Genomic DNA, 23,364 nt, shown 5'->3' on the forward strand with positions numbered 1-23,364 from the left:
TACTTGTGAAGCTGTTACATCTAATTGTAATTATTTTTTTTAAAAGAAAGAACTTTTTCAAAAGAACAACTTTCTTGTGAAAAAAATTGTGAAAAAATAATTAAATAACACACGTATTTTATTATTACAAGAAACTAATGTAAAAAAGTGCAGGGTGATGCTTAGCTTCATTATTTTCAGTATGCAAAATCTTGTATCTTCCCAGCAAGCATTTCAACGTTGATTCAACGTCGATAACGCGTTGATTTATTGACGTTGATTTTAGCGTTGAAATGGAAACAAAATATCGACGTTGAAATATCGACATTGATTCAACGTCATTAAATTAACGTTGTACTGACGTTGATTTATAAACGTTGATTTGAAAACAAGAAATCGACGTTGAAATATCAACATTGATTCAACGTCAATAAATTAACATTGAACTGATGTTGATTTATAAACATTGATTTAAGCGTTGATTTGAAAACAAGAAATTGACGTTCTAATATCTACATCGATTCAACGTCAAAAAAACAACGTTGAAACATAACACTTTAAAAAGTTTACTAAAATGTATATGTTAAAGTTTTTTACAAAGGAGATAATTTCTTTTTCTTTTTCGAAACTACTTCTGCTTTCACTTGACTCAACGTTATCGTCTACTACGAATTCATCTTGATTTTTTTCTTTATCACTTTCGTGTCTTCATCGTCTATTTCGTGGTTGTCAGATTTCTGTTTACCTCCATTCAAACGATAAGGTGCATACTTTAGGCAAGAGGTTATAAATAATTTAGTTTCTTTGTCTGTTGCCTTAGGCTCAATGCGCTTAATCGATTCTAAAAAATAAATGCAAAAACATTCAAATTTGGTCAAGTGAATAAAATTGTATAGAAAGGAGGAAAGAATATCTTCAATTTTCATTATTTCATAAGAATACATGAAGTTTACAATTTTAATGTAAACTAATATATTTTATTTTTTGAGTTTTTATATCTATTTTTTGTAAATTCAACTAAATTCATTTATTTTTAACAGGCAGCCATTAAAAAGAAATGTAAATATATAAAAATATATAGATCAACATCTTTTCCGATTTTCAACACTTAAAATTAAAATTACAGCTACCAATTACTGTTTTGTAAACATTTAACCATTCTGGTTCCATTAATTGTGTGTAACTTTTTAGATATTTCGCTTATTTGCAAAGTTATTTGGACCAACCTCCGTAATACTATATGTTGAAATCCTGAGTTTGAAAACAGAAAGTACTTTATAAATATAACTAACATATATATATATATATATATATATATATATATATATATATATATATATATATATATATATATATATATATATATATATATATATATATATATATATATATATATATATATATATATATATATATTATATATATACATAAAATATAGTATATATATATATATATATATATTTTATATATATATAAATATATATATATATATATATGTATATATATATATATATATATATATATATATATATATATATATATATGTATATATATATATATATATATACATATAAATATTTTATATGTATATATATATACATATATTATAGTATATATTACATATATATAATACATATATTATAGTATATATTACATATATATACATAATATATACTATATTATATATATATAATATATATACTATATTAAATGATTTACTTGAATGAATGTTGCATACAAAACAACAGCAAGTTAAAGGACAGCTAAAACTCACAAATGATATAGTAAAGAAACCTACCATTATCTTTTATTATTAAATATTCACTGTATATGACACAAAGTCAGCCATGCTATACATACAGTCTGTTCAACTGACTAGAGGCTACCTGCTAACTGTTTTAGAAAACAAATAATTTTACTCCACTTCAGATACTCCTGGTAACATTACAGTCACATGACATATTCACAGCTAATCTTATAACTTATTCAACAAAATACAAAATTCCATATAATTTTAGAATATGAGTTGTGAAATATATATACAGATTATTAGTTTGTTAACTAAATATACAAGTTATTGTTACTATATCGGTGTAATTCTATTTAAATTTTCCAGATTATCAAGTTGCAATAGTTTGTTATTTTTAAAATACATGTTATCGGACTTCTAGTATTCACGTCTAGCTTACGTTACACTAGTTTTAATGATTTTCAACCAATTTTATACTAACAACTCATACCATCAAGACATTACAGTAGACACACACAAGAACACTGCATTGACTGTCTACATTACATACACATCTATAAGACTCAAAACAGTTCACAACTCTCACTGACCCTCGTTAAACTGCAACAAAGCACTGCACTTATCGACACTTATGTCAAAAAAGTGACTTACAATTGTATGCAAGTTGTACTGAGCCCCACTAAGTGTCCTCTGGTCCCAGTGTCAATTCAGAAGTCTGTGGCAATTGCCCTGACAGGATACTCCAAGAATAGTCCTTTTGGGATAACAGAATGGGATACCTTAACAAAATACCCTGGTGTAGACCCAGAGTGGAACTTCTTTTGGGATGTCGGTTTTAGGCAAAAGCTGGAGGTCTTCTTGTGTTCATACTGTACCATAAGGCGCAAACCCATAAGGTACTTGAGACGTCTATGACACACTTATATCAATAATATATGTTTACCACCCTAATAATACAGACTACATAATAACTACTTATAAAACGAATAACTCTACCCCATCACTGATACTGTCTACACTCACACTTATGACACTAACGAAAACTTAGGAGAACAACAGAAAATGACTCTTACATATCTCGACAATTGTTTATTGTTATTTTTTGTTTTTACAACATTTTACTTATCATTTTTTTAGTATTTTTCTACTTTGAGGCTCTTTTTTTCCACTGGACATCTGTTCTTTTGTACTTTTATCTCACTCTGCTAAACTCTTTTTAACTTATTATTCATCTCTAAGGCGTTCACTGCTTGGTGCAGCTTCACAAAAATGCATTGCATTTACAACATAATAATGTTTGTCAAGTTTTGATTTCATTTTGTAATAAAATTGATAATTCGTTTACAAAATCAAACATAAAGCTCTCTTCAGAAGAAGGTTTGCTCTTTCAAAATGGTTGAATACTTGAAAATGAGCAAAGTATGGGCCATAAAGCGACTGAAGTACTTTTAAATAATGGCATCCCATCAACATTCACAACTAATTCAATTTTCTCCAGATCTGGAAATTTACTTTAATGTTTTAAAATATTAGTTTCCAAACCATAATAAATGTAATCGCCACCACACTTATTCTGCAGAGGAATGTTACATGGAGTTTTCAATAATTGGAAGTTCCGCATGGCCATTGTTTCTCAAAATAAAAAAGAGTTGATTCGATGCAGAATAAGAAGTTTGGTTCACAACAACCCATTCCGCTAAATTTTCACGAAGATTTCCATTTACTGTTTTTTCTATGTCATCTATGTCTGATTCTGATTCTTGTGTCTTGAATCATGGAAACATTTATATCTATACGTTTCCATGATTCAAGACACAAGAAACAGAACTACCCGAGTCAAGATTGGAATCTGAGTCAAAATCTGTTTCTTCAACACCTTTAAGTTTTTCCTCAATTGATTCTTCTGAAACAACTCTATAATCTGAAATAAATATTTATTGTTTATTTGTTTTTGTTGTATTATCTGTCTCAGTAAATAAATTAATTACTATTTTATTCATTTTTCTCCATTACATATTCTGTGATGACATATCAACTGAATACTTTTATTTCTATAAATAAATATATTATCAGGTTAGCCAGGAATATATTTTATATAGCGTTTTTGCAATATTGGGAATAATCTTGTTATTGTTCTACTAAATATTAAATTTTTTTTATAAAATTGTCATATATATATATATATATATATATATATATATATATATATATATATATATATATATATATATATATATATATATATAAATATAAGTAAAAATTTTACGTTCATATATTCAACAGTGCTCGATGAATGATTTCAGAGCTATATAACTTATATAGCAAACTTATATTATTAAAATAAGTTTATTTTATATTATTAATATAAGTTTATTAATATAAATACAAACTTATATTATTAATATAAGTTTGTATAAGAGATTAAATAAAAATAACTACGTAACTTTTTTACAACTTAAAGTTGTAAGCAGAGTCATTTACAAATGTATAGTGTCAGCCCCAAACAAAAGTATATATTGGACTATTAGAAAGAGAATGGAAAAAGAGATGCGCAAACCACAAACAATCATTTGTAAACAGAAAACTACAAAATTCAACCAACCTTTCCAAATACAAATGGAACTTAAAAGAAAACCTTAAAATAACACCCAGTTTATTTTTGTAACTAATTAGTTACAAAAAAATAAAAAAATGTATTTTTGTAATTGAAGCTGTGTAAAACAATGTTTCGTAAGAAAAAGAGAATACTTTTCAATAATCATTAATAATATTAAAATTAAAGCATTTTTACTACCAACCAGGAGAAAAAAAAAACGAAAATTATAAACTAAAAAATCTTTAATTATTACCCATAAATGAAAAACATATATGTAATGTTGTAAATACTACCACTTTTAAATAAAATACAATTAAAAAAAGCACATTTCTGCGAGTGATTAGCCATATTTATTTTAATAAGAAGTCTTATTTGTCTCGATATCAAAACGAAAGTAAAAAGACATGTTGATTTAACGTTGATTAAATCAACATTAGTTTATTAACAATAAATCAACGTGAAATAAACGTTGAAAATTCTGACGTTGAGGTTTCCACCTCGATAAGACGTTGAATCAACGACTTTTTCTTCAACGTTAGTTTATCAACTACAAATCAACGTAAAATAGACGTTGAAACTTCTGACGTTAACATTTCAACCACCCTAAGACGTTGACATGACGTCGTTTGCTGGATGGGTTATGACAGAAGTTAGGTTCTTAAGACTTTAGGAAAAACTTCAACAAGGCGATTAACAAAGGTAAGTCTAATATTTTAACTCTAATTTGTAGGTATGTCCATAATACCTATCCCAGGATAAGGCAGAAGTATTCGCGAAGAAATTTTCTGCTTAATCTAATGGCCACACCTTTTTCTGTTATTCATATTAAACCGATTAAGCCATTGTTATTCATCCAAATATTTTGGACTTCCATTGCTTAAGTCAATACTAAGTAAACTTTACTACCTAATCTGCTAATTTAAATAAAATTGTAAGGGTTGTGGCGTAGACAAAATTGCAGGAAAGTGGATTCTGTGGATCTACTTTTTACAAACTCTAGAGAACACTAGATTATCCAACTATCATTCAATGAGTTTTCTTTTTTATTATAAGGTCTTTGAGTTTGTAACCAACAAATAGCTAACATTTTAACTCAAATCAAATATCTTATTCTCTGACAATCAATATGGATTTCAATCGTCTGGTTCTATGGCTGACTTGCTAACATATCAAAAGGTTTTAATAAAATGTGACATGCTGATTGTTTTTGAAATTATTAAATCATTTCTTTCTGATCGCAGAATTATTTATCTTTAAAAGTCAACACTCCTCTTCATTTCCAATAACTACAGGGATAAAATATATCATGTACTTTTTTTAATCTAAATTAATAACTTTCCTGAAAATCTTTCATCTAAGTGACTCTATTTGTCGAAGACTCGACTTTATTGTTGCTCACCAAAGCTGAAGGGCTCTCGCCCAACATCTTCTTTTGTTAACTCATACAATCTTCAACTTTTGAAGTTTTCTGTCAACCATTTACTCGCTATTTAACACTATTCTTTATTTCCTAGTAACTCCCAACTTAAACCAGTGTGGCTGCAGCCCTATGTGCAAATTAAAGAAGGTAAAAAAACACAGCAGCTTGGCAAAAGGTAATAAACAAAAATACCATCGAAAATAAATAATACTATAAATAATAAATACAGGACCGGTTTAACCACTAGGCAAAACTAGGTGGCCGCCTAGGGTGGCAAGTTTTCTAGGTAAATAAAACAATAGAATAAACTTTGATACTTTTGTTTTATTTGACATGATTTTTTTTTATACTTTTTATGCAGAATGAAATTATGTAGTAATTAATACAGTGCAAAGTTTTCCTTATCCTTTATTGAAAATTTTAACACGTTTAACTTTATTGTGAAAACTGTTTTTACTGGCGTGTTAATTCAGAAATAGTAAGAATTTTAATTAAATATTCTTTCTGGGTTGTTATCTGTCAAATATGTCTGAGATATATTTTCTGCCAAATAAAATATGTCCCACATATTTTCTATTGACATATTTTGACATAATTTTATGTCTGAATTATTTTCTGCTGGCATAAAATATGTCCCACATATTTTCTATCGACATATTTAGACATAATTTTATATCTGAGTTATTTGCTGTTTGATATTCTTGAAGAAAAAATCTATCTAACAAATTTATTGCGCATTTCAGCTTAATTTTAAGAGTAAAGTAAAAATAGTTTGACAAATTTGTTGCTTTTTTGCAATCAATTGCGCTTCATAAAATTTTTATTTTAAGCCCTATAAGCAAACATCACTAGTTTCATAAAAGTTTTTATCTGCCCTTTTTAGCGATGTATCATTTGATAGTATTGACTAATATTGACTTGTATTGATGCATCATTTGATAGTGTTTGATAGTATTGATTAGCGTTGATTAGTATCGGCAATTTCCCCAATTAGAATGTAAAAACCTATGTCGATAGAAATTATGTCTGACATATTTTATGTCAGCAGAAAAAAATTCAGACATAAAATTATGTCAAAATATGTCGAGAGAAAATATGTCTGACATTTTTTATGTCAGCAGAAAATAATTCAGACATAAAATTATGTCAAAATATGTCGATAGAAATTATGTCTGACATAATTTATGTCAGCAGTAAATAATTCAGACATAAAATTATGTCAAAATATGTCAATAGAAATTATGTGGGACATATTTTATGTCGACAGAAAATGTCTGAAAATATGTCGACAGATCTGCCAGACATATTATTTCATAACAACCCTGTATTCTATAATAGCAATTATTACGAAGTAGTATGGTAACAAATCAACAGATTTATATTGTGTTTTTATATTAATAGAGTGTTTTTTATATTTATGGAGATTTGAAAGTTTTAAAATGTAACTTTAAAACTTTTATAAAGAAGTTAAAATAATAATTTAGTTTAAAGATATTAAAGAGATAGGAGGTGATCGTTTTTATAATTTTTTTTTAGCAGTTTCCTTCGTTATTTCAATCCACAATGGCAGGAAAAAAAAAATTGTCCGGTGCGCAATATCGTAAACGACGGGCTGCGAACGAAGGGTTTGTAACAAAACAGGTTGGTTTGCTGCTAAAGTATCTATGTTCGCCGCAGAGAATTCAAAATAGCACAGATGAGTTAAACAATCAAGTTGAAGCAGCCAGGAAGCCGTTGAGTAGACAGTATCAGAAGAGTTTGAATTACATAAATAAAACACCTAACAGGCAAAGAATCTGAAGCGCATAAAATCGATAAATTCTCTGGTCTATATGCTAACTATAGCAATCCAGCTACTTGAATCGTATTTGATGATGAAATGCGACAACTTTTGATCAAACATGAACCAAAACAAGTCGATCAGTTTGACTTTCCTAAAGACGGTATGCAAAGAAGTTCGCAGACACTGGCTGCAGTATTCTGTAAGTAAAGACTCTGTGTATTGCTTCTGCTGCAAACTGTTTACCAGTAGTACAACAGCTGCGTCATCTCTTTCTTCCAATGGTTTACATGATTGGAATAACATTTCCGCAATTCCGTCAGGGAATGAGAAAAGCAGTGAACATCTAGCAAATTTTCAGTCATGGGAAGAGTTCGAGCTGCGACTGCGAAACAATGAAACAGTTGATGCCGAACATTTGCGTCTTGTTAAAAAAGAAGAACAGTATTGGCAGCAAACCTTGAAGCGGCGGATAGCTTTAGTTAGAGTTCATGGTATACAAAATCTTGCTTTTCGTGGAACACATGAGAAACTGAACACTGCTGATAACGGAAACTTTCTGAAATTTGTGGAATTTTCAGTTTTATTTGACCCACTCGGACCCACGTATGACTAAAACTATGATTAAGCAGTTTATTGCAAACGCTATTTCTAGTTTTAAGTTGGTAGAAAAAAGCAAAATTAACTTTTACTTTGCTATTTTTGACGCAGCGATACAATTGGTTGAAGAAAGATTTACTCTTATGTAAACAATAAGTTCGTTGTTTAGTTTTCTCTATGATGTTCACAGTTTACAGAGTGTAACTAGCAAAGATGTTATGAAACATTGCTTTAATCTTAAGACAGCTTTGTAATACAGAGAAAAAAAATAAGCAAACACAATCTGTTAGATTATTTTTTAATATAAAATTTAGTAAATATTTGCTATATTTACTAAACTTTATATTAAAATTATATAAGAGATTATGTCCCAAACACTTTTATAGCTTTGTAAATTCTCTAGCCAGTTTCCATGGCTAGCGGTGAGTGAAGCTTCTCAAAACTCAAACTGATAAAAATATTTTTGAGAAATTCTATGCCGCAAGAAAAGACTTGCTGGATTAGCTACTCTGTCAAGTGAACATGATATTCTAGAAACGTTGAACTGACGGAACTTGTTTTTACATTTGCAAAAACAAAAGCGCGAAAAGTGAAGTTTTGAAATTATTTATTAATATATTATAAAGTTACAAAAATATTTGTTTATTTATGATTATGCATATATTCATCTGAAAATAAATACAAATGTGAAAGTAAGATGAAGTAGGGGGGTGGAGGGCGCAGTGTGTCAGATTTGCCTAGAGCGCCAAAAAAAAGGCTAGGAGATGTCAACTCCAACTTAAAACACCCCCTGCCTTGGGGCTCTTGGTCGAGTAAAGGCTAATGATGGTGTACGATAAAAATACTCATCTTGGGCAGATATTAAATGCACCCGGCTACCGTCTTGTAGAAGGCCTCCTAGGCAAAGACTTAAGGGGTAAACAGATTCTATCTGTTGACCAGCCTCGCACCCCTTCTTCATCTATAAGGCTAGCGCAGATGTATTTTTAATACATTTTTTCCAGTTTAGGATGTTGAATGCTGGATCTTCTTGACACAATGCATGGGTTTGACTAGGCAACTCATTCTATTATCTCCTAATGAGGAAACACCACTAAAACTCAGTTTTATGGTTCTGAGGCCGGCTGGTAATCAGGTTTCCCGAACTCTGTGGTAGCTCTCAGAGAGGAAGATTCCATCAACAGCTGAAAATAGCAAAGTATTAACAGGGCCATGTTGCGCATGGAATGTGTCCTTGTTTGTACTTTTGGTGTGCATTGCGGAGGCCACATTTGGAGCCCTTTGTTACGGCTTAGGGTTTATTAGTAGTAATGAGACAATTTCTTAGGCTACTAAACAGTGTTCTGAGTACTATCTATGGTTTGAGTAAAGTTCTTCAATCTAATTTAAAAATGAATAAAGTCATAAAAACTATAAAACACAAAAAACTATCATCATCACCAAGTTCTCTAAACCTATCATTCACTAATATTCGTGGTCTTCGAAGTAACTTTTCTTCTGTTGAGTCTAATCTCTTGCAAAGTTCACCAGACCTACTTGCTCTTTGTGAGACTAATTTGAGTTCGGCTCTGTCATCTTGTGATCTTAGTGTTGATGGTTATCTTCCTCTAATTCGTAAAGACTCCAATAGTCACATGCTTGGCCTCGGCATTTACATTCGTAAGACTTCACCCATTTGTCGTGAAACTAGGTTTGAATCCACAGACTATTCTTTCATGTGCTTTTGTTTAGCACCACTTCACTCTATTGCCTTTCTCCTTGTTCTATATCGACTCCTTCATCTCAAGACTGCACTCTTTTTGATGTTATTTCTGATCATATTGACCAAGCCGTCTCTCTTTATCCATCAGCCAATATAGTTGTTGTCGGTGACTTTAATGCTCACTACTCTGAATGGCTTGGCTCTAGTGTCAGTGATTCGGCAGGCATTAAAGCCCACAACTTTTGCCTTTCTCAATCCTTAACTCAAACAGTCAACTTTCCATCTCGCATTCCTGACAACCCGAATCATTTACCATCTCTACTCGACTTATGTCTTGTTTCTGATCCTAGTCAGTACTCAGTTTCTCCACATTTCCCTTTAGGTGCTTCTGATCACAGTTTGATCTCTTTAAAACTATTATCTCATTCTTCTTCATCACCTGAATCCCCCTATGATTGAATCTCTTACAACTACAGTAAAGCTGACTGGGATTATTTCCGTGAATTTCTTCGCGATGGCCCTTGGGTAGAAATCTTTTGTCTTCCTGTCGACAAATGTGCTTCTTACATAGTTTCGTGGATTCAGGCTGGCATTGAACCTTTGATTCCCTCTCGACAATTCCAGGTCAAGCCTCACTCTATTCCATGGTTTTCCTCATGCCTTGCGGCTGTGATTGCCAATCGAAACCGCTACATCCATATTTATCAGCAAAACAATTCTCCAGAAAACAGACGTCTGTTTATTACTGCTAGAAACAATTGTAAAAACGTTTTGTCTAACACCAAAACCCACGATTCTCAGGTCATGAAATCTTGTGAATTATCTCAAAAATTAGGCTCTCGTGACTTCTGGAGAATCTTTAATAATATCAATAATTAGGGCAAATCTTTAATTCCACTTCTCTTGTATGTTTCAGACTTTGTCACCTCACCGAAAGACAAAGCTGAATTGTTGGCTAAAAGCTTTTCATCAATACCACTAGATGCATTCTACCTGATATTGCTAACAAACAGGTTAATCCATTGCTTGACATTCATATCACTCCAACTTCGGTCTCTAAAGTGATTTCCTGCCTTGATTTTCTACAGCTTGTGGCCCGGACATCATACCTGTTATTGTCTTGCAGAAGTGTTCTCCGGAGCTGTCGTCTACACTCTCAAAACTATTCAACAAGTATTTATCAGAGTCTTGTTTTTTCCAGCCTGCTGGAAAGCCACATCTGTTATCCCTATCTTCAAAAATTCTGGAAAGCGATCTGATTCATCTAACTACCGTCCCATTAGTCTTCTTCCTATCATAAGCAAGGTTTTGAGTCTTTAATTAAGAAACACTTAATTTCTTATCTTGATACTAATAACTTACTTTCTGACCATCAATATGGCTTTCGATCTTCTCGTTCTACAGCTGATTTGCTAACAGTAATAACTAATAGGTTTTATCGAGCATTAGATAAAGGTGGAGAGGTTAAGGCCATTGCTTTAGACATTTCTAAATCTTTTGATAAAGTTTGGCATGCTGGTCTTCTCCATAAGTTTTCTTCTTATGGTGAATCCGTCTTTAAGATTATTAAATCCTTCCTTTCGAATCGTAATATAAAAGTTGTCCTTGACGGACAGCACTCTTCTTCTTATTCTTTAACTTCAGGGGTTCCTCAAGGTTCTATCCTTGGCCATATACTCTTATTAATTTACATTAACGATTTTCCAGATTTTCTCAGATCTAATGTGGCATTGTTTGCTGATGATACTACCATTTATTCTTGTCGTGATAAGAAACCAACACTGTCAGATTGGTTGGAGGGGGCATTTGAGCTTGAAAAGGATCTCACTTCTGCTACAGCATAAGGCTCACAGTGGCTGAAGAACTTTAATTTGGATAAAACTCAATTTTTTTCAGCCAATCGTTATCGCAATAATCTAGATCTTCCTATATTTATGAATGATGATGTACTCGATGAGTCATCTACTCTTCATCTTCTAGGATTAACTCTTACATCCAATTTTTTTGGAAACCATATATCAAATCAGTTGCAAAATTAGCATCTGCTAAGGTTGCACCTCTTTATCGAACTCGTCACTTTCTTATTTCGGATTCTATTCTTTATCTCTATTAATCTCAAATCCGGCCTTGTATGAAATACTGTTGCCATTTCTGGGGCCGATCTTCTAATGATGCCCTTTCTCTTATAGACAAGGTGCAAAAATGCATTGTAAACATAGTTAGACCTGCTCTTGCAGCCAACCTCCAACCGTTGTCACATCGTCGTAATGTTGCTTCTATTTCTCTTTTCTACAAATACTATAATGGGCACTGCTCTTAAGAGCTAGCGTCTCTTGTGCCATCTTCTAAAATTCATTCTCGTGTTACTCGTCATTCAATTAAGTGTCATCCTTTTTCTATGAATGTTCCTAAGTGCTCCAAAAACGCTTATTCGTCTAGTTTTTTTCCTCGAACATCAGCTCTTTGGAATTCGCTTCCTTTATCTTGCTTTCCTGATTCATATAATTTGCAATTTTTTAAGTCGTCTGTCAATCGTTATCTCGCCCTACAGTCATCATCTTTTTTCTTTCAGTAACTTCCAACTTTCATTTGTGGCTGCCTGCAGCCTTGTTGGAAGCAAAGAGGATAAAAAATAAAAAAAATACTCTAGCGCCGGCCCTGAATGAATGTAATTATAAAAATTACACACATTAAAAAAAATGAATAAATAAACAACCACAAATAAATATGTTATAAAAAAATTCATAGTTTTTAACAAAATAAAAAATAAGAACTTTTGATCAAAACTCACCATCAAAAAATGCTGCATTTCCATGCTATAGAAACATGAAAATGTTTTATATATCAACTTACATCTTAGTTTAAAATGCTCTAGTTAAACATCAAATTTCTAGGTTCAACTATCGAAATCATATCTAACGGTTGAGAAAACCATAATAATGTAAAAGTCAGTAAATTAACATAGATTAGATTCAAAAAAAAAAAAAAAAAAATTCAAAAGTTTCATCAATGCTATAAAAAGAAAAAAAAAAAAAAAAATACATATATACATATCCATATATATATATATATATATATATATATATATATATATATATATATATATATATATATATATATATATATATATATATACATATATATATATATATATATATATATATATATATATATATTTATATATATATAAATATAGATATATATATCTACATGTATGTATACATGTAGATATATATGTATAGATACAAACATACATATATGTGTATATATTACATGTATATATGTATGTATGTATGTTTGTATTTATGCATATATGTATATACCTATGTATGTATGAATGTATGTATGAATGTATGTATGTATGTATGTATGTATGTATGTATGTATGTATGTATGTATGTATGTATGTATGTATGTATGTATGTATGTATGTACGTATGTATGTATGTATGTATGTATGTATTTATGTATGTACGTATGTATGTATGTATGTATGTATGTATGTATGTATCTATGTATGTATGTATGTATGTATGTATGTATGTATGTATGTATGTATGTATGTATGTATGTACGTATGTATGTATGTATGTATGTATGTATGTATGTATGTATGTATGTATGTATGTATGTATGTATGTATGTATGTATGTATGTATGTATGTATGTATGTATGTATGTATGTATGTATGTATGTATGTATGTATGTATGTATGTATGTATGTATGTATGTATGTATGTATGGATATATTTATTTATGTATGTATGTAAGAATGTATTCTAATATGAAAGTATGTATGTATGTATGTATGTATGTATGTATGTATGTATGTATGTATGTATGTATGTATGTATGTATGTATGTATGTATGTATGTATGTATGTATGTATGTTTGTATTTATGCATTTATGTATATACCTATGTATGTATGAATGTATGTATGTATGTATGTATGTATGTATGTATGTATGTATGTATGTATGTATGTATGTATGTATGCATATATTTATTTATGTATGTATGTAAGCATGTATTCTAATATGCAAGTATGTATGTATGTATGTATGTATGTATGTATGTATGTATGTATGTATGTATTTATGTCAGTATGTATTTATGCATATATGTATATACCTATGTATGTATGAATGTATGTATGTATGTATGTATGTATGTATGTATGTATGTACGTATGTATGTATGTATGTATGTATGTATGTATGTATGTATGTATGTATGTATGTATGTATGTATGTATGTATGTATGTATGTATGTATGTATGTATGTATTTATGTATGTATGTATGTATGTATGTATGTATGTATGTATGTATGTATGTATGTATGTATGTATGTATGTATGTATGTATGTATGTTTGTATTTATGTATATTTGTATATATCTATGTATGTATGAATGTATGTATGTATGTATGTATGTATGGAAGAACTATTACCAACTTACCGAACCGCTTACTTCTTTACGTGACTCCTTATTGGCTTTTTTTTTTTTTTATCGGCTTATTCAAGTGGTTAGATAATTTTATAAATTATTTTGCATCATTATTGTTTCTATATCCACACAGTGGTCCAAACTAAATTGAGCCGATAAGTTGGTGTTAGTATTTTTTACACTTACACATAATTCTCGCAAATTCCATCTTTATTGAACCCTTAAAGGAACTGTAAGATTTATTCGTTATCAATATTATCAGGCATGATATATTTAATTTTAGCGATGAAAAACATAACAATTATAAATAAAAATAAATACTTTCATGACTTACAAGTCTTACTCTTTCGCTACCGGTAGTTTTGCGCTTTTTTTTTACTACTTTGTTTAGTTTTATATGCGCTTACATTTTATTATTGATTAATTTTAAAAATGGCAAACTTCAGTTTTCTAACTAATCGTTAAATACAGGAATGGCTCCCTATTTTGATTGGACGAAAAAAGATTGTTTTCCTTAGTCCGAAAAACAATTTTTTCTCGTTGCCGTATTTAAAAAAAGTTTATGTTTAGTTATGTTTAGTTTAACAAATTTTCTTATTTTAGCAACTCTAAACTTCAAAGCGCATGGGCAAAGCGCACTTTATGGACTTTCAGCATTAGATTACTTAGTGTTACATTTTATTAAAGAAATCACACTTTTTTGAAATAGGCTAAATTTGATATATATTGCATTGACAAATTAACTTTTTATTTACAAAGAATTAATGAAAAAGAACACATCGAGATGTATGCACTACACTTTTTTTATAGAAGTAATCTTTTAGACAGTTGAATATTTCTAAATTTAACAGAGATTTTTTTTTGGTAAGACTTTTTTACCAAACAGTTTTTTTCATCAAGATTTACTAAATCATGACTCTAATAAGATTTTTGATGTAATCACAAACATTACTCTGATTGATGTGACGTGCAGCAAATCTTCACCATCTGCATCTCAGACTTCATGTATAACTGTTTGGGGTGAATTATATAGATTTAATTATCATTTACTTTTGAATTTTACTTTGTAGCCTTCTAAAAGATAAACATATAAAGAATACATAAAAATTGGCAACACCTTTGTAAAATTTTATACAACTTAACACAAACACACAAGTCTATAAAAAAAAAAGAAATGAAAATAGATGTTTGCTCTATAGTTATAAATACTCTCGAGTCCTAGATAAAAAAAGGGGGGACGTTTGTTAATTTTTGGGAAATTTTCCCACCCACCTTGAGCTTAATAAGACACCCCCCCTCTAAAATTCCCACCCATAGATAAAGAAAGAATTTTTATTTAGTATAAAAATAACAACAGACCTAATTAGCATATTGTTTAACATGATCACAATCAATAATATGACAGCTTTTAAGTTTCAATTAGCTCACTCTATTGTGTTATTGGTGTTTTTTATAAGTTTTTTTCAGAAAAAAAAGTGTGTTTAAGATAAAGTTGATAAAGTAACAACAATTATATTATTGAAGTAGGTTTCCTCATTCGAAAAAAAGTAAAAGCTGTATACAAAGGTAATTTAATTTAGTGAAGTAGAATCAGAGCTATTAATAGAGCTCAGAGTCTCCTATTGCTTGTTAACGTTGAAAAAGTGCCTTGAGAGCTTGTGCGATGGGTTTAATGATATTCAGATGTTAAAAAAGTTCTCATGACTTCGTATGAAAATATCACAACATAAATGAAAACAAAAGAAAGAGAGTGTTAGTTTGAAAGTAAAGGTTGGTGTGCAGCATTGTTCAGAGATACACCCTAGGTTTTTATAACCGTCTTGTAATCTATTTGTAAAGAGTTTAGACTTATTTTAGCATAAAAACTAATTTATGTAGTTGAAGGAGAATTAATATATAGTGTTGAAAAGTTTCAGTGTTGAAAAGATGGAATTGAAACAAAAGAGCTAAGGATTAACATGATAAAGACATTATTCATCCAGTTAAGAATGACCAAGCAAAAATATCTGGGAAATGGGCTTGTGGAGTGTGTAGGAAGGTTACATTTTGTGAGCAATGAGTTCATAAAAAAATGTATTTCAACTGCTACACAAGGAGCATTTATTAATTTTCAGAAAATTTTCCCACCCACCCAGAGCTTTTTAAGACCCTCTCCTTTTTCATTTTTTAACCAGACACATTGGTCTTGTAAAAGATTTCTGGTGCAGGTAAACTCATAAATTAGGAGATTACAAAACAAAGTTGAAGGCCAAACAACATAATACTATTTAGAGTATCAGAAAGTAACATTACCTCATTAGATAAATCATACCAAAAAGATGAGTAATTTTGTATTCAAATATTTACTATAACTACTTCACATATTGTTAAGAAAAATATAATTAAAGTGATCCGGCTTGGTAAAAAAGACAATATTGTATAACATTGTTCAAGACCATTGTTGGTAAAACTAATAAATTATTGTCAAAAAAACTTTGTAATAAAGAATCTGAGTAAATTTGCAGATGCTAAGATATAAATCAATCAAAGAGCTTCATAATTTGACAATAAAAGAAAACAAAGATCTTGAAATTCTAGTAGCTGAGGCAAAGGAATAACAGCAAAAAAATTATAGGGGAACAAATAATTGTGGTAAGACAGATCAGAATAAATGAAAACTGAATTCAAGCAAAAATTGTATAGTGTAGACACATTATTGGAATAACTTAGAGTTGAGCTATAGAAAACTCTATAGAACTCTTAACTTAAATGTCACTAGTTGTCATTAGTTGAACAATAATATTTTATGAAGCTAACAAATTTGAAAATAAACTAAAATTATCATTTTAGTAGATAGCAGCTTACCACCTCAAAATCAACCTCTCATTCAAAGGACTGGTAAAGACACTAGTTAAGAGATATATTGTTGTTGTGGTATCAGAAAAATTGCCAGAAATTTACTCCAACATTGAACAAATCTAGTCATTGAAAAATGCAAATAGAGTCAAATTTTAGAATACACTAGCTTACATAGTGTATTTTACAGTTAGATCGCTCAATGTTTTTTAAAGACATATATTTTAAAGAAAGATCTTGGCAGTAAGATAATATTTGTTGACATCCTAATAGTAAGATAAAATTTAGTTATAGAAAACTACATCATTTAAAAACTTAATTTAATTTTAACTTTTGACCTACATGTATTTAACTTTATTAGTTAATAAAACAATTTAATAGAGAATCATTAGTTCAATATAATTTTATGAAGCATATCAATTTAACTTTTAATTTTATTTTGAACCAACAAACCTCTGATTGAAATTATTGCCATAGCTTAGAATGTAAAAGTATTGCCTTAGTAGTAGCGTGTAAAAAATTGTGTTGCTTTGTTATTGTAAATGTATAATAATACATGTTACTTATTGTAAATGTATAATAATACATTTATAATAATTAATCTGAGTGTTACACACAGGTTAATTATTAAATGCAATAATGTAACAGGTAAATGTAATAGGTAAGTGCATTATAATACACTTATTTATTACATTTACCTATTACAAACCTGTGTGTAACACACAGGGTAACTATTGTAAGTGTATTATAATACATTTACAATAACAAAACATATTGTTATACAATCAATGTGGTAATAAAAAACACTGTATTTTAATAAAATACAGTTATAAAATTTTTTATCATTTAATTATTTATAAAATTAATAAAATAAAAATTAGTAAATAAAAATAAATAAAATTTTTATTTACACATTGAATGTATAACAAAAAATAATATAATTTTATGTTTTACTCTCTGTAGATGTTTTACTTAACACTCTCGGTATATATTTTACTTAAGAATAACATAAAAACAAATTAACAAAGTTAGTAAACTATAATACCATAAACAAATTAAAAACAATAGCGGTAAATAAAGTTTAGGTAAATAAAACCTAAAACTTTTACAGGAATGGCTCCCTAATTTGATTGGTCAAAATATTTGCTCCGATCTAAAGAATATATTCATAATATTTCATATACATGTTCCATATATAACATATACAAGTCACGATATCCGGTAAACGAGAAAAAATGTTTTTCGGACTTTGTGAAACAAAATTTTTTCATCCAATCAAAATAGGGAGCCATTCCTGTATTTAACGGCTCCTGTTTTCTAAAATCCAAAGGCTTAAATCAGATTGAGCAAGAAAACAACGAATTTATCGTAGAACTACCTCTAAACATGCCTCAAGATGCATTTATTGGCGAAGGTTCTTTTGCAAAAGTTTATAAATTTGTTCATAAAAAGAAGGTTATTGCTTGTAAACTTTATAAGCATCAATTCCCTAAATCAAAAATGTTTCTTATGTCTAATCGTTTTAAAAAGCTTAACCATCCAAATATTGTTGCGTATATTGGCTTTAGTATTAAACCTCTAGCAATTTTGTTTGACTACTGCTGTGTACTAGTAGAGAATGCAGTATGCCATTCATTGCCAGAATTATTAAATTTGTTTAATGAAGAAAGCTATTTTAATTATATGGAACGGTTAGATTACTGCTTACAATGGATTAAAATATTTGAACGACTTAAACATTGTGCATCATGATTTTAGGCCTGCATATATTTTAGTTCATGGCACTTTAAGTAGCATAGTTATAAAACTTACTGATTTTTGTGACCTTGCTATAATGAAAGAAACAATGGCAACAAAGACTAAGGTAAAAGCTGGATTTGCTGGTTTAACAATAGCTTATCTTTCTCCTGAAATTTGTAACTATACAGTAAAAACTGTTATGAAAGAATCAGACGTTTATGCCATGTCATTATCTATTTTTGAAATTATGTCAGGATTAGACTCACCATGGCAAAATCACTTTTCTATTTATAAAGATATTTTTTTAACTCAAGCTCTCGAAAAAGGAGAAAGACCAGATACAAATATTATTTCTAAAATATATTTGGAATCTGACACAAGACATCTTGTTGAAACTATTGTTGGAGGATGGTGCAATGATCCAGAAGAGCGATTAACTTGTGTTCAGGTATCTTTATATTTTTGAAACTTCAAGATTTTGAAATTTCAGGATAAAAAACAACTAACTTTGTTTTTTTCAATGGTATGTATTTGTTACATTTTTTTTTTTTTTTTGTCTTTTTCTAATAGAATATCAAATCAATTTTCTTATTCGATATATATATATATATATATATGTATGTATATGTATTATATATATATATATATATATATATATATATATATATATATATGTATTATATATATATATATTTATATATAAATAAATATTTATAAATAAATATATATATTTATATATATATATATATATAAATATATACATATATATATATATAAATATATATATATATATATATATATATATATATATATATATATATATATGTATATATTTATATATATATATATATATATATATATATATATATATATATTGATTTATATATATATATTTATATATATATATTTATATATAAATATAAATATTTTAAGGTTGTCAATTTTTTGCCAACATTAGTTTTACTTATTCTAAGGGTTCTATATATGTAATTATGATTTTATACATATACACTTATAAATAATGATTTTTCTTGTTTTGATTTACATAAATTATAACTTTTTAGATTATTGGTAGATTAAAAGAATTAACAATGGTAACGGTATCTAATTTATTTCAAGTACTGAATCACAACAATTTAAAAAATTTAAATATGGAATTTAAGATAAATTAGCATAGTTCAAATTAAATTTTTAATGATGATTTAACGACGACTATATAACTTTATTATTCATTATAGCTATATATAAGTAACTTAATGTTTAATTATTTTGTAGTCATGTGGCTTTTTAATTTTAGAATATGTCATTGAAAGATTCCAGCAATAAAGAAGTGTTTGAAATGTTAAAGGAGCCTTTATTTGAGTAATTTAAATATAAATTTATATGTAGTTCCTTCCATTTCTCTATATAAAAAAAAAAGAAATATTATATATAATTAATTGTTAATCATAAAAACTTCGACATAAAGTTATGATATGTGTTATGAATTGTTATATTTTATAGATCTAATAAATGTGCTAACAGTTTAAAATTGCTGGTATGATTTATTTTGATGATGATAATCATTATTTTTTTATTTTCTAATAATTTGTGAAATAAATGTTAAATACATGCATTTTAACTTGAGTTTTGGAAATAATTTTTTTATTAGAAGGTTTAAAATATTTTTATAAAGGATTTAAACTTTATAGAATTTTTAAAGAATGTAAAAGTTAAGCAGTTTAAGTCTTGGCCAATTTTAGTTTATAAAATATAGTATTTCTCTTTATATGCCATGCAATGCACCATAATTAGATAATTGACTTTTAAGTCAACTAAAATTTTCAGCATTTTAGTTAATTAACAGTTAAATTGTTAAAGTTAAATTTCTCAGATAAAATTGTTTATAAAAATGTACTCAAATATATTTTTATTTCAGGATGATAATGTTGAAAATAGTAATGAAGAAGACCAGAATATGCCAGTTTGTTTACCTAATTTTATATTTAAATTAATATATTTACTTTTTTTTTTTTTTAATATACCTTAAGCATTTAGGCAAAATTTTACTTAGGTTGTTAAAGAAGTTCATAAAACTTCATCTATAAAGATACAATGAGACAGGAAATAATTTAATATTTATATATCATTTTAAACTGTGTTTAGTTATTACATTTTAGGTACTTGTTAAAATATTTGAATGTTTATTAAAAAAGTTATTTAAATTTTATTATATATGTTTAAAATAAAAAATTAAAGATGGAAAAATTTGAATATCGAGGATATATTAAAACCCATGCTCTGCTTAGGGTTTCAGCACAAGCCATAACTGATGAATTGGTTTTAGTTCATGGTGACCAAGCTCCAAAATATAGTACAGTTGCCAAGTGGGCTACTTTATTTAAAGATTGTAGAGAGATTCTCAGAGATGATCCTTGCTCAAGGTGCCCTTAAACCACGTATACAGCTGAGAGTATAAAACGTATGTGAGCCATAGCCATTATTGAAGAAAATCCGCATGCAACACATGATATAATTGAAGCCCTGACATCAATCAATTGTTTTACAATCAACAAAATTATTAACAGTGCACTTAAAAAAAGAAAATTAACATCGTGTTGGATACCCCATGAGTTAATCGATCAAAATCGCAAGAATAGATTTAAAGCATGTAAGGCGATTTTAGCCCTTTTCAGAAACGGCCCATGGAGACTTTGTGATATTATTACAGGGTATAAGTTGTGGTTTTATTTTAGACAAGTTGGACACAAGTTGGCTAAAGCTAGTTTTGTCGGTGAAGGTGAAAGTCCAAGAACTATAGTAAGATGCGACAGATTTTAGCTGAAAAACATGTTCTACATCTTCAAAACAACAAGTGTTGTTCATTTGGGTTATGTTGAAAAGGAAGACACCGTTGCTAGCGAATATTATATAAAATGTTGTTTAAAACCTCTTATATGCGAAATAAATAATAAAAGACCTGAAACAGGCTCTCAAAATTTCAAATTTCTCCATGATAACACTCGACGTCATTTGACTCAAACCATCACAAATTGTCTAAACCAAGCTGGAATTACAATAATTCACCACCAAACATACTCACCTGACTTAGCTCTATCCGATTATTAGCTATTTGACTTGATAAAAAAAAAATCTTGACAATGATACTGATGTCAAAAGTAAAAAACTTGCACAACAAAGCTACTTCAAAGTATACCCAAAGAAGAGTATAAAAAAATGTTTGACAAATGGCTTGAAAGGATGCAACTTTGTATAGATAATGGACATTATTTTACACATTTAATAAAATAATATTAATAAGAAACTCTTTTTTTTTAATTATTATTATAGGGGAGTTCTATGAACATTCCTAACAACCTAAGTATTTACACAAATTCATGGATTGTTGACAGTTATTTATATACAATCAACTTTATTGTCACAGACTGGGTAATAAGAGTTATGACCAGTATTCAATCAGAATGCCTACATAATAGATATATAGTTGTTAATTATAATTTTAGAATTTATTTAAATATCCTGCTGAGTTTAAAGGCCCTCTACTTGCCATAGATAAGGTTTAAAAAAAAAATTTAGTTGCAGTTTTAATTTGTTTAATTTTCTTTAGAATTTTTTTCTCATATAAAATTGTTTATAAAAATATAAATGAAAATGTTTTTATTTCAGGATGAGAATGTTAAAAATAGTATTGAAGAAGACCAGAACACGCCAGTTTGTTTACCTAACTTAGTATTTAAATTAGTTCAATTACATTAGTTTGCACAATTTAAATAAAAATCTAAAAAACACGAAATATGATTTTTTTTTTAATATACCTTAAGCATTTAGACAAAATAATATTTAAATATACCAATGAGTTATTTACACTTATTTATATATAATTGACTTTATGTATTAATAATACAGACTGGGAAATAAAAATTTTGACCTGTATTTAATAAAAATGTCTGTATAATAGATTTATAGTTGTTAATTATATTTTTACAATTTAACTAAGTGTGCAGAAGAGTTTAAAGGCCCTGTACAAGCCGTATATGAGTTTTTTTCAAATAAAAATTCAGCGAAAGTTTTTAATTTATTCAATTTTGTTTAGAAATTTAATGATATATATATATATATATATATATATATATATATATATATATATATATATATATATATATATATATATATATATATATATATGCATGTTTGTTTCATTTTTTTTACATGCCTTTAAAAAAGGATGGTATAAACTTATGGTATAAACCTTGATATTTTACAATTTACAAACACATATAACATTTTAAAGTTTAGCCTAAATTTATAATTTTAGGATATTGAAAATATGTTTTCTGATGGTGAATTCGATGTAAATATTTCAAAATTAAATATTATGATAAATTTTTTTTGTTTATTTGTTTGACTCTGATAAAATATATTTACATAATAATTTTAGTTTCTTATTGAGAAATCTTTGCCACACCAAGAAATTGGTAATGTTCATGTTGATAATAATGTAAGTTTGTT

The 23,364-nt window shown here is 28.2% G+C and overlaps 2 long non-coding RNA genes across 2 annotated transcripts; one reads left to right on the plus strand and one right to left on the minus strand.

The window, feature by feature from the left end:
• Positions 1–529: 529 nt before the first annotated feature.
• Positions 530–1,268, minus strand: LOC136080892 (uncharacterized). Its single transcript, XR_010638714.1, has 2 exons — positions 1,110–1,268; positions 530–820 (listed from the first exon to the last, which is right to left on the minus strand). It is a non-coding gene; the product is annotated as an uncharacterized LOC136080892 (long non-coding RNA).
• Positions 1,269–22,404: 21,136 nt separating this feature from the next.
• Positions 22,405–23,353, plus strand: LOC136080893 (uncharacterized). The gene is made up of 3 exons (XR_010638716.1): positions 22,405–22,584; positions 23,171–23,206; positions 23,294–23,353. It is a non-coding gene; the product is annotated as an uncharacterized LOC136080893 (long non-coding RNA).
• Positions 23,354–23,364: the final 11 nt, after the last annotated feature.

This window comes from Hydra vulgaris, chromosome 05 (genome assembly GCF_038396675.1).
Source record: "Hydra vulgaris chromosome 05, alternate assembly HydraT2T_AEP".
Taxonomy (NCBI): Eukaryota; Metazoa; Cnidaria; class Hydrozoa; order Anthoathecata; family Hydridae; genus Hydra; species Hydra vulgaris.